The following is a 12,223-nucleotide window of genomic DNA, read 5'->3' on the forward strand; positions in this document are numbered from 1 at the left end:
GGGCGGGAGGTGCGCGAGGGCGGGGACGGGGGCGTGTCCGGGGCGTGGCGAGGGGCGGGGTCGCGCGCACGCGCTGGGCCTGCGTGCGGTCCCGCGCTGGACCCCGCCCCTCGCCGGCTACGCCCCGGGCATGCGCACAGTCACCGAGGGGGCGGGGCGGGCCGTGGGAGGGCGGGGCCACTGCGCAGCTGCGGGGCCCGCGACCCGGACGGTCCACCTGCTGGGCCCGCGCTGGCCGGGAGGGCCGGTCGCAATATGGCTGCTGTTTGCTTAACCCTCCGGTGTGCTGTAGGCGCTCTCTGGACTCGGTTGCACGGGGTCTGCCGCAGCCCTCGTTGTGCGTCGGAGGAAACGGGAATGCAGAGAAGTCCGGTGACTCGGCCGCTGTCACGCAGGACTGGGACTGGCTCCAGGCATTCGACTGTCAGATTCCAAAGCTGTTTTTTCCATGACACCAGTGCAGCCTCTGCCTCAGCAAGGTCTGACATGACAGCAAACAAAAATGAGCATTGCTGCGGGGTTCATCCAGGCCCTCGTGCCGGGTTTGGGCATTTGAAGGTATTGACGTTTGATTTGATTTTTTTATTTTTATTTTTATTTTTCACCATTTTCAAACCCTGTAAAATCTTGCCAAGTTTGAAACCTCGCGAAAAAGTATTTAGCTACCGACTAAATGTAATCAATGCTCATTCCAATATCCACGTTCAGGCACTTAAATTCAATCTGATGGAACCACTCCTGCGGGTTGGATTTGGGTGATAAATGAGCAAGCATCCCTAACTTAACGATTAAAAAATTTTTTAAATATATTTTATTGATTTTTTACAGAGAGGAAGGGAGAGGGATAGGGAGTTAGAAACATCGATCAGCTGCCTCCTGCACATCCCCCACCGGGATGAGCGCCCAACCAAGGTCCATGCCCTTGACCGGAATTGAACCTGGGACCCTTGAGTCCACAGGCCTACGCTCTATCCACTGAGCCAAACCAGTCAGGGCTCAATGTATGGGGATTTATTCTATGACCCAGCTTATGGTCTATTCTGTTGAAAATCTATATGTGCTTGAAAGAAGTATTTTCTGCAGTTGTTCCGAGGACTGTTCCTCAGATGTCAGTTAGTTGGGTTGATTGACAATGTTCAAGTCTTTTACATTCTTACTTATTTTCTGTGTGCTATTTGTTGAGAAAGACTGTTAAAATGTCTAGCTATAGTTAATAGATTTTTCTTGTTCTCTCTGTTCTGAGAGTTTTTGCTTTGTGTTATTTTTTTTTAGTTATTTTTTATTGATTTCAGAGAGGAAGGGAGAAGGAGAGAAAGACAGAAACATCCATGATGAGAGAGAAGCATTGATTGGCTGCCTCCAGCATGCTCTCCATTGGGGATCAAGCCCGAAACCTGGGCATGTGCCCTGATTGGGAATCAAACTGTGAGATCTCCTGGTTCATAAGTCGACACTCAACCGTGAGCCATGCCGGCTGGGCTGCTTTGTGTTATTTTGATGTTCTCTTACTCAAGTGTTAATCATCCACAATTGAAATTGTTATGCCTTATAACTGAATTGATCTTTTTCTCTTAAGGAAATACCCCGCTTTATTCCTGTTAATTATACCTATCTCCAGGGTGACTTTGCTATTAATAAATATAGCAACTTTGGGTAACTCCCTTACAATTAGTGCTTGCATGGCGATAGTTTATGGTTGGATCTTGCTTTTATATCCAGACTGATACTCACTGTCATTATTTTATTGAAATATGTAGACGAGGGGGTCAGCAATCATCCTCTATAATGAAGAGCTAATATGCTAATTAGACAAAACAGCCTGACGACCTTCCGGACGACCTTCCCGACAAAGCTGGGCTGCGAGGGGCTGCAAGGGCCGGCAGAGGCAGCCGGGGCTGCGAGCTGAGCCCCTTGCACGAATTTCATGCATCGGGCCTCTAGTTTCCTATAAACAGCCAGGTAGTCAACTGGTGTTTGTCATAACTCCTCAACTCTGCTGTTGTGGGTGAAAACAGCCATAGAAAACACACAAACAAAGGCAGAGGCCCATCGAGTTACAAAACCCATAGGCTCCTGCTTCTGTTTGTTCTGCTTCTCCTCCTGCTTGTTGGGTCCTGCTCCCGATCCCCTCCCCCTCCTCCTTCTCCTTTTTCTTTTCTTCTTTTCTTCCTCTCCCTTCCTCTCTGCCCCTTCACTTCCTCTTTCTCCTTCTTTGGTATAGTGCACTGGTCGGCCAACTCATGAGTCCACAGAGCCAAATATCAACAGGACAACGATTGAAATTTCTTTGGAGAGCCAAATTTTTTAAACTTAAACTTCTTCGAACGCCACTTCTTCAAAATAGACTCGCCCAGGCCGTGGTATTTTGTGGAAGAGCCACACTCAAGGGGCCAAAGAGTCGCATGTGGCTCGTGAGCCACAGTTTGCCGACCACTATACTATACTATATCGTGTGTCTTCCTGATACCGTTTTCCTTAAGCATAGCAAACTTCCATAAACCCTTATTTAATACAAGGTAGCCCGGCAAAAAACAAAATTCTCTTGGCATTTGCTTGTCTGAAACGTCTTTATTTTGAAAAATATTTTTGCTGGCTATAGAATTCTAGGTTGAGACCTTTTCCTTTAGCTAAACCAAGCTGTCATTCCAACGTCTCCCGCCCATTGTTTCTGACGATAGTCTTTGATGATTCTTACCTCTGGGCCACTGTGTTTTGTTTTCCACCTGCTTTTTAAAAGCTTGTCTTGATCACTGTTTTCACCAATTTTATGATGGCAAGACTTGGTGGTGTGTATTTTGTTCTAATTGTGGTCAAGGTTCATTGAGCTTTGTGGGTAGGAATGTTTATGGTTTCATAAATTAGAAAGCTTTTGGGATATTATTTCTTCAAATATTTTCTGCCCCCACTTTGCTGAGATTCAAATTATACACATATTAGACTACCTAATATTGTCGCACAGATCATTGAAGTAAAGTTTTTGTTTATTTCCTCAGTCTCTCCCCCACCCCCATGCTTCCATTTGAAAGCATTTCTATTACTATATCTTCAGGTACATGATCTTTTCTTTTTTCTTTTTTAAAAAAAAAATGTTTTTATTGCCCTAGCTGGTTTGGCTCAGTGGATAGAGCGTCAGCCTGTGGACTGAAGGGTCCTGGGTTCGATTCCAGTCAAGGGCACATGCCTGGGTTGTGGGCTCAATCCCCACTGGGGGTGGGAGGGGGGTGTGCAGGAGACAGTCGATCAATGATTCTCTCTCATCATTGATGTTTCTCTCTCTCTCTCTCTCTCTCTCTCTCTCTCTCTCTCCCTCTCTCTCCCTCTCTCCCTTTCCCTTCCTCTCTGAAATTAATAAAAATATTTAAAGAAAAATCCCAGGCATATGACCTGACTGGTTCATAGGTCAACACTCAACCACTGAGCCATTCTGGCCAGGGTGATCTTTTCCTTTGCACTGTAATCGAGTCATCCCATCTATTAAATATTTTTGTTTCATATATATCATCCTTTTCAGCTCTGGAATTTCCATTTGACCTTTTCTCTGTATAGCTTCTCTCTCTCTCACCTCATTATGTCCACATTTTTCTTTACATCCTTGAGCGTATTTATGAAAGGTGTTTTAAAGGATCTGTCTGCTAATACCACAGTATTTCTGCATGTGATTCATCTGGTCCAGTTTTTCTTTGCTTATGGAAATGTATTCCCTTTGGGGCATGTTTAGTAATTTTTAATTGGATTTTGAACATTGTGAATAACTTATTGTTGAGTGCTAGATTTTATTTTTTTCCTTAAAGAGGGCTGGACTTGTTCTGGCATAAAGCTGTATACATTTCTGAAACATTTAAAAAGCTTTGCCCTAGCTGGTTTGGCTCAGTGGATAGAGCCTTGACCTACAGACTGAAGGGTCCCAGGTTCAATTCCAGTCAAGGGTACATACCCAGATTGCAGGCTCGATCCCTAGTAGGGGGCTTGCGGGAGGCAGCCCATCAATGATTCTCTCTCATCATTGATGTTTCTATCTCTCTCTCTCCCTCTTCCTTCCTCTCTGAAATCAATAAAAAATATATATTAAAAAAAAGCTTTGTATGTTGTTCTTGAGAAGTCTAATGCCAGTTTAATTTTCTTGCCTATTTTGTAAGTATTTTATGGTTATGCCTGGAGACTCTGAGGCTTTTTCTTTTGTCTTTAGAATCTAGTGATTTTTTCCAAAATATGTCTCAGAATTCATAATCGGTCATTTTCTCCATAAGTGTGGTGAGCGCCTTCAATACTTAAGTTTTCTTGCTTCTGGAAAGTTACTTTAAAAATCTTAAACACTAGTTTTGTTCCATTGTTTTATTTCTCTTCTTCAAAAATTCCAAGTATGTGTATGTTTAATTTATGTGCGTGTCTGCTTTCTATTCCTATCACATCCTCCCTGATCCCTTTTAAAATGTCTTTATCTCAGTTTCATTCTTTTGTTCTTTTACTAGCTTTCTTCCATGATTGTTAGTAGACTTTTATTTGAATTCCTTTTTCCTTGTAGTTTATTCTTCACTGTTTAGAACCGTGTCTTTTTCTCCAGTTACTTTTCTGAGTTTGATCAATTCTTGCTGCATTTTCCCCAGGGTTTTAAAAGGTAACTTAATTTTATTTTGATGCTTTCTTTTTCACGTTTCCAACAAAAATCCTTCTTTGGCAGTTGCTGGAGGTCTGGGTCATTTCTTTGATATTTTTGCAACTGTACCGAGTCTGAAAGAGCCTTAATGAAAATTAAATTGTTTTCTGTACTGAATGAATTTCAATCAGATTTCAAAATGAACATGCAAAAAATAAATAAATAAAGGAAGAGGCAAATGAACATTTCTCACTTGAATGTGGTGCAGTGTGACGATGATGAGAAATTCATTGCTGTTAGAGAAGATCTACTTCTTGAACAAGTTTAGAATGAAATGTCTAAAGCGTTTCCCTTGCATTCCTATTGCATACATTTTAGAAAATCAATTTTATATTAAACTAGAGGCCCATTGCATGAAGATTCGTGCAATAGGCCTTCCTTCCCCTGGCTGCCGGCACTGGTTTTCCTCCGGCACCCGGGACCCGGTCCGCAGAGGAGCCAAGCCTTCAGCCTTCAGTCTTCAGTCTTCGCTTAGGCGGAGCCTTCAGTCTTCACTCCGTGCCTGTGTATGCAAATTAACCCATCATCTTTGTTGGGTTAATTTGCATACTCACTCCTGATTGGCTGGTGGGCATCATGGAGGTACGGTCAATTTGCATCTTTCTCTTTTATTAGTGTAGATTCGGTTTTGAAAACTACTTTCAAAAGAATCAAAGTATTTCAGAAGTCTTTAGGAATGTTTATGTCATTGAGATCTGTGACCATGCTCTCTGATTTCACATCTCTTTGATAAGCTTCATGAACACTTCAATGAAATGTAAATGTACAGCTTCCTTACGTAGGTCAGAACAAACCCACGAATGGGCTGGAGACAAGTATAGGATTTTTGCTCCAAAGAGGACAAAAATAGAGCGGTGATTAAAGGGAGTAGTGGAGTCGAGCAAGACAAATTTTTTAAAAATATACTTTTATTGATTTCAGAGAGGAAGGGAGAAGGGAGAGAGATATAGAAACATCAGTGATGAGAGAGAATCATCGATCGGCTGCCTCCTGCACGTCCCCTACTGGCGATCAAACCCACAACCCGGGCATGTGCCCTTGACCGGAATCAAACCTGGGACCCTTCAGTTCGCAGGCTGAGGCCCCATCCACCAGAGCCAAACCAGCTAGAACAGCAAGACAACTTTTGAAAGATGGGAGAAAAAAGCATGCTCACTGATAGGAATTATCTACGGAACCCTTATAAAAAGGATGTGGGGGGAGGGAGGACCAAGAGCCGGAGTCTGAAGCTGAGGGGTTAAATGCTGGCCAGGCTGTAACAGAAAGCCAGGCTGAATCACACTCTTATAAGTATTTTAAACAGGAAGCTCTGGAGAGGCTTTTACGTACTGTTGGACGTGACCTATAGGCGTCTGGCTGCCGATAAAGAGTTCCAAGTGGAGAGAGAGGTCACTTTCAGCGCTGCCAGCTCTGTGCCAGGACCTTTACCTGGCTGGCCTCATGCACTGCAAACTCACGGTGTTTAAAACAGCTCATTTCCGCCCAGCCTGCGTCGCTCAGTGGGTGAGCGTTGACTGGAGCATGGAGCTCACTAAACTGAAATCTCACTGGAGAACTGAGAGAAAAACTGAACCTTTCTTCAGAAAGTTCCAGTTTGGCCCCAGAAACTTAAAGCAGAATCTGCTTCCTGAATAATTCAGATAATTGCCTCAAACCCCATGCTTTTTGTCAAAGTTGGAGAGATCTGACTTCAAATGACAGGTGATCAAGTTAAAATCGTGTTTGGATGGACCTTGTTTTACCTTTTTCTTTTCTTTTTTCTTTTTTTTTAAATCCTCACCAGGCCAAAACCTAGGTATGTGCCCTGACCAGGAAATGAACCTATGACCTTTCAGTGTACAGGATGACGCTCTAACTAGCTGAGCCAGCCAGCCAGGGCTTGACAGACCTTATTTTAAGCTCTTTTGGAAAGAAAGGGAAAAAAAAGATAACCATTTACTGTTTCATTAAACATTTCTATGCTTTTTGAAAGAAAGAAAATAATAAAAGTACATTTCAACATGGAATGCATAGAACATACAGTATCACTCTAAGGAGATAGCATAAATGAGCAGTTAGGCTAGGTTGGCATGCTACACTCTTCATCAATTGATTTACAACTCTATACAGTCAAGGCAAAACTATGCCATCCTGCTCTAACAGGTTTGGCTCAGTGGATAGAGCATCGGCCTGCGGACTGAAGGGTCCCAGGTTCGATTCCGGTCAAGGGCATGGACCTTGGTTGTGGGCACATCCCCAGTGGGAGGTGTGCAGGAGGCAGCTGATCGATGTTACTAACTCTCTATCCTTCTCCCTTCCTCTCTGTAAAAAAATCAATAAAACATATTTTAAAAAAAAACAAAAAAAACAAAAAACTATGTCATCCTAAGCCTTCTTCCATCGTTTCCCTCCTTCCATATGCTGTCTCCAAGGCCCATGGGTTCCTCCTAGGGCCACAGCAAGACGTGTGAAGGTCTCAGTCTCATAAGGTGCTGCCCATTCAACTGTTTAATGGGAAGGTGGGAAGCTAAGCATCATTTAACTATTATTTCAGAATTATTCGACAGATGGGAGATGGGACCGAAAAGAAGGCAGGGCCAGGAAATTAGCAGGACCCAGAAGGTGGGAACCAGATTGCAGACACAAAGGGTGGCCTCAAACCCCTTCTGGAGGCAATACATGGCGGGCCCAGCAGCATAGCCAGGCTGCCCCTCCAAAAACAAACGTAAAGGCTTACACTTCCGCCGAGGATTCTGGGGGGTCCAGGCTATCCACGGGGCACAGTGAGGCCATCAGATGGCATCGGTCTTTGAACTTGGCACTGACGAAGATGTGACAGCAACCTCAACCCACCTCACAGCAGCACTTCCTTATGGCAGCCAAGGAAGGACATGTGGGCACAGCTCAGATGCTTGAGTGCTGATATCAACTCCCAAGATGAAAGAACCCCACTCGTCCTGCCTCTGGTCAGCACGTGGACTCTCCAGACATCACCCTGGCTCGGCAGCTCCCCTGGAACGCAGACATCCTTCCGTCCTGTGGTCACAGGGTGACGGCGTGAGGGTGTTTCTCAATAAAGGCAATAAAATGCAAGTGACTACTTGCAAGACGGGATCACGTCTGCAGCTTCGCTTCTGCCCGACCAGCTTGTGTGAGCTCCCCAGCCAGCAGGGACAAGAGGTTCACATTACACCTTGTTCCCTCGAATCCCAGAGATGGCAATGAGGACAACAGTGTCAACTGAGGTCAAGAGGGTAATGATAATATAACAATCCATCACCTGTAGTAGTGACGTATTAAGGATGCTAATGACAATAGTGATAATAATTAGTATTATTCCCTACTTCTAAAAAGAGAGGTGTCGCCGAAACCGATTTGGCTCAGTGGATAGAGTGTCGGTCTGCGGACTGAAAGGTCCCAGGTTCGATTCCGGTCAAGGGCATGTACATTGGTTGCGGGCACATCCCCGGTGGGGGGTGTGCAGGAGGCAGCTGGTCGATGTTTCTCTCTCATCGATGTTTCTAGCTCTCTCTCCCTTTCCCTTCCTCTCTGTAAAAAATCAATAAAATATATTTTAAAAATAAAAAATAAATAAAAAGAGAGGTGTCAACATTTATTAGGTGTGATGGGAAGAAAAACCTATGCATTTTATATATAATTTCCAGAAACCAACTAACATCTCGGGAGGCAGATAAAAACACCTAAAACCTGGATGAAATCCATCTCTGATGCCTAATGAGCAGGATCAGTTGATGCATTATTGGGTTCTAGAATTTCCTTTTGCTTCCCCAGCTGGAACCTCACAAGGTGACATCCTTTAGAAGTAGAATCTTTGCAGATGTCACTAGTTCAAACGGAGTCATTTTGGATGAAGGTGGGGCCCTAAGTCCAGTGATTGGTGTCCTTCTAAGATGATGTGAAGACCCAAAAGGAAGGCCCGGGGACAACAGAGGCAGAGACGGGGGTGATGCAGCTGCAAGCCACGGAAGACCAAGGATTACCAGCAGGCACCAGAAGCAGAGAGGCCAGGGCCCGGCCGGCGAGGCTCAGTGCTTGAGTTTTGACCTATGAACCAGGAGGTCACGGTTCGATTCCCGGTCAGGGCACATTCCCTGGTTGTAGGCTCGATCCCCAGTAGCGGGCATGCAGGAGGCAGCTGATCCATGCTTCTCTCTCATCATTGATGTTTCTCTCTCCCTCTCCCTCTCCCTTCCTCTCTGAAATCAATATATAGAGCCACCATATTCTTGTTATTCAGGTACTTACTCATCACTGAAAAACAAAACAACGCATCATGAAATACCACGGGGGAGGAAGTATGTTTTCCTTAAACTCGAAAGCCACATGCATGTGGCAGAAATGACTACTTTCATGGGCTAATCTAGGCACTTTCAAAAGAGGGCCATTAAAAATCAAAGGTCCCGATAAGAGAGCATTTCTGTTTTCCATCTCAGAGTTTCCCCAAGCAGTCTCACCAGAACCAGAGGCAGATTTGTGATTAAGGTCCTAGCATTACTCTGTCCATCATTCAGTTCCGAGTCAAATCATCAGCGTATCACAGGCTCCTAAACTTGCGTAACCTTTGACGTGCACCCAGGCAGGTACCACTCGGCTCCCTGCAGTCATGGGAGAAACCTTTAGACATTGAACGTGTGTCATATTCATAGGAAAGTTGCAGGGGAAGTTCCTGCTTGGCTCATGTCATAATATATTCATTTGTTTTGCCCAAACAAGTCGATTTAATTGGGGATTTACTCATTTTCCCTGGCCAAACATGTTGATCCAACCTGATCTGGGCCACACAGAAATAGGCCATGCAGTTTGTCAGCAGACAGGAATAAAACTTGTTTGAAGTCAGGTAGCTTGACTAATCACATAAGGAATTTGCTCTGCACTGGTACACACCCTTTCTCAGAACTTTTAGCTCCTCAGACTTAAAATTAAGACAAGAGAGGCAACACTTTCCATTACAGATAGTTTAATCAGTTCATTGGAAAGCATCTCCTAACAAGAGTTAGATATACACTGAGTGGCCAGATTATTATGATCGCTGAACGCATAATAATCTGGTCACTTGGTGTGTGTGTGTGTGTGTGTGTGTGTGTGTGTGTGTGTGTGTGTGTATATATATATTTTAGAAGCCTGGTGCATGAATTTGTGCATGGGTGAGGTCCAGCCAGCCTGGCCAGGGGGAGGGGACATGGGCGGTTGGCCTGCCTGCCTGCTGGTCAAACTCCTGGTCGAGGGGACAATTTGCATATGAGCCTTTTATTATATAGGATAGACACTGAGTGGCCAGATTATTACGCGTTCAGAGATCATCATAATCTGGCCACTCAGTGTATATCTAAAGCAAGTCTCCATGTATTTATCAAGTGTCTCTTATGGGCAAAGCACTGTGCTTTAAAAGAAAGAAGAGAGAGAAAAAAGGGGGGGTGGGGTGGGAGGAAAGAAAAAGACGAAATATCTCCTCCAGAGTGAAGAGTGGGGGGTGGGGGTGCGGTTGTCTTTCCACGGAGCCCCGTTTCAAAGAGTCCAAGTCAGGGAGAGAAGAAGATGGCGACCGGCAGAAAACAACTCCGAGACCATGTGGATTCTAGCAAGAGAGGAATCGACAGGACTACTCCAGCCATGAAGACAGAAGAGAAGCAGTCCAGAGACAGAAGACGCTGATGTGGCCTTCCCATACTAGCAGTTAGCAGCTGTGCATCACTGCAGATTGCCCAGGACCAAACCAGACAGAGTCGGACCTGCATTACCACCAGTTGTCCACCATCCAGAACTGAAATGTCAGTGCTGACATGTACACATAAGGAACTGTTAGACATTGAAATTGGGTCTCAAAAGAACTGTTAGCCCAGAAAGAAACTCACTACAGACCGATTCATTTGCCTGTCACCATAACCATTGTTGCTTGTCTCATTTTCGGTTCTTGTAAGTGTATTTCTAATAGCACATGATCTCACTCATCTAGGGGAAATGATGAACAGCATAGACTGATGAACAAGAACAGACCCAGAAACAAGGAGGCATGGATCAGACTGTCGGGCCTCGGGGGGAGGGTAGGGAAGGGTGGGGGTAAAGGGGGAGATCAACCAAAGGACTTGTGTGCAAGCATATGAGCCTAACCAGCGATTAAGGACAACAGGGGGGTGGGGGCATGTGTGGGGAGGGGGGTGGGATGGAAATGGGGGGACGAGGACAAATATGTGATACCTTAATCAATAAAGAAATTAAAAAAAAAACAACACACACACACAAAAGAACAAAGAGTCCAAGTCAGACTGAGCTTCCAAATGACTGCATCCTTCAAAGCGCCGTTCGTTGCAAAAAAAATTCACTATCTTCGACAATCAAGTTTGTCCATAAAGCTGGAGAAGAGAAAAAGGCCTAGAAGATGTAGGTGGACAGGCTCCTATAAGAAGGCAACCAGGATAGGCTGCTGCGAGCCATCCACCTCCCCAAGTCAGAAGTGAGAGTGAAGCAGGGATCAGAGGACCCAACCTGAAGCTGTGAGAAACCCAGGTATAGCTGGGAGGATTCATACTGTGTGTGAAGGAATGGACCCACCCGAGGGGATGGCCAGCGGGGCCTCAGCCTGGGGCCAAGACCAGAGCTTTTATTTTTCAATCCTCACCCAATGGATATGTTTCCATTGATTTTTAGAGAGAGTGGAAGAGAGAGGGAAAGAGGAACATCGATGTGAGAGAAATGCATTGATTGGTTGCCTCCTGCATGAGTCCTGACCAGGGCCCAGGCCGGGGAGGAGCCTGCAACCGAGGTAGGTGTCCTCGACTAGAATCGAATCCAGGACCCTTCGGTCCTCAGGCCTATGCTGTATCCACTGAGCCAAACTGGCTAGGGCCGTGGTCGGCAAACGGCGGCTCGCGAGCCACATGCGGCTCTTTGGCCCCTTGAGTGTGGCTCTTCGACAAAATACCACGGCCTGGGCGAGTCTATTTTGAAGAAGTGGCGTTAGAAGTTTAAGTTTAAAAAATTTGGCTCTCCAAAGAAATTTCAATCGTTGTACTGTTGATATTTGGCTCTGTTGACTAATGAGTTTGCCGACCACTGGGCTAGGGCAAGACCAGAGCTTTTATGTATTTTTATTTTTATTTTTTAAAAATATATTTTATTGATTTTTTACAGAGAGGAAGGGAGAGGGATAGAGAGTTAGAAACATCGATCAGCTGCTTCCTGCACACCTTCCACTGGGGATGTGCCCGCAACCAAGGTACATGCCCTTGACCGGAATAGAACCCGAGACCCTTCAGTCCACAGGCTGACGCTGTATCCACTGAGCCAAACTGTTAGGGCAAGACCAGAGCTTTTAAATTCTAACTTGGCTTCTCCCCTACACTGTCTTGGGCAGATCACCATGGAAGCAATAGGCAGGTGTCTCAGGGCAATATGAGGGCAGCCCATGCCCTGGCCCGTGTGGCTCAGTTGGTTGGAGTATCATCCCATGCACCCAAAAGCCACAGGTTGATTCCAGGTCAGGGCACATGCCCAGGTTGAGTGCTCTGTCCCCCTACTGGGGACGTGCAGGAGGCAGCTGATCAATGATTCCCTCTCACTGATGTTTCTCTC

Source organism: Eptesicus fuscus, chromosome 24 (assembly GCF_027574615.1).
Source record: "Eptesicus fuscus isolate TK198812 chromosome 24, DD_ASM_mEF_20220401, whole genome shotgun sequence".
Taxonomy (NCBI): domain Eukaryota; kingdom Metazoa; phylum Chordata; class Mammalia; order Chiroptera; family Vespertilionidae; genus Eptesicus; species Eptesicus fuscus.